This window comes from Chinchilla lanigera, unplaced genomic scaffold (assembly GCF_000276665.1).
Source record: "Chinchilla lanigera isolate Chin_1 unplaced genomic scaffold, ChiLan1.0 scaffold00024, whole genome shotgun sequence".
Lineage (NCBI taxonomy): Eukaryota > Metazoa > Chordata > Mammalia > Rodentia > Chinchillidae > Chinchilla > Chinchilla lanigera.
The window spans coordinates 5,110,774-5,111,927 of record NW_004955425.1 but is presented as its reverse complement, the minus strand read 5'-3'; positions in this window follow the sequence as shown (position 1 = coordinate 5,111,927).

Here is a 1,154-nt window from a genome sequence, read left to right as displayed (position 1 = left end):
TGCAGTTCAGGCTGGCCTTGAGCTCACTTTGTAGCCCAGGCTGGTCTTGAACTCACAACGATCCTCCTGCCTCAGCCTCCCAAGTGCTGGGATTATAGGCATGTGCCACCACACCCAGCTATTTGAGCATCTTTAACTGTTGCAACACATATATAACATGCATAACAATCACAAAGCACAAGCCTAAAATTGTATCTGTGTGACCTGGCTGGCTGTCTCATATTGGATTGGCATGAAAATTTTATCACAAGTAGTTGGAAAACAGGTATTGGAAAGTCAGATGTTTGAGCCTGAAAAAGTGCATCACCCTAAATAACCTTAGCCTGGAAGTCACCAGTATGATAAATTATTTTTTAGTTGTTTTGAAGGCTTGTATATTTGGGAAACATAAATATGTCCTTTAATATATCATGAAGCTGGCAAGCACAAGGTCCTGAGTTCGATTCCTGGTACCAAAAATATATATATATCATGAAGTTAGTAATAATTGGTATCACAGCTATGTAGAAATCTGTATATATTTAGTTTTTATTCTTAAGACAAATTTTAGTTGCTTTTAACAGGTTTTATAAGGTACAACTATATTGACAAGAATGAAGGACATTTTTACAACTCTGATGAATTTAAGAAACAATGTTAATAATTGCAGGAGGACTTATTACCTAATATACAAGTGTATCTCATTTATATACTACCAACATATTTGTTTTGTTTACTCAATGCCAATAGATGTAGTCCAAGTTCAAATGTAAGGACCACATTTAAAGAGATGTCAAACTTTGACTATTTTATATGTTTAAGGTCTAAACCTATATTATATAAAAGAGAGCACCAATAATTTATTTTGTACGTATTAAGCTTAGGTAGTCTTAACTCAATAAACTCAACTTTCAAGTTTAGACTCATGATAGATTGTTTTTATATATACAAATATGTCTAAATATATGTTATAAACTAACATAATAGTTATTTATTTAACCAATTATGGACTGATTATTGAAAACATTTTATAGGCAAACATTTAAATATTTTAACTCACTTTTTATCAACTATAAGCCTAAAGATGAGAACACAAGAAACTTATTTTAGTAAAATATAGAACTTTTGTTTTTAAATCTAGTTTGAGGGGCTGAGGATTTAGCTCAGCGGCACAG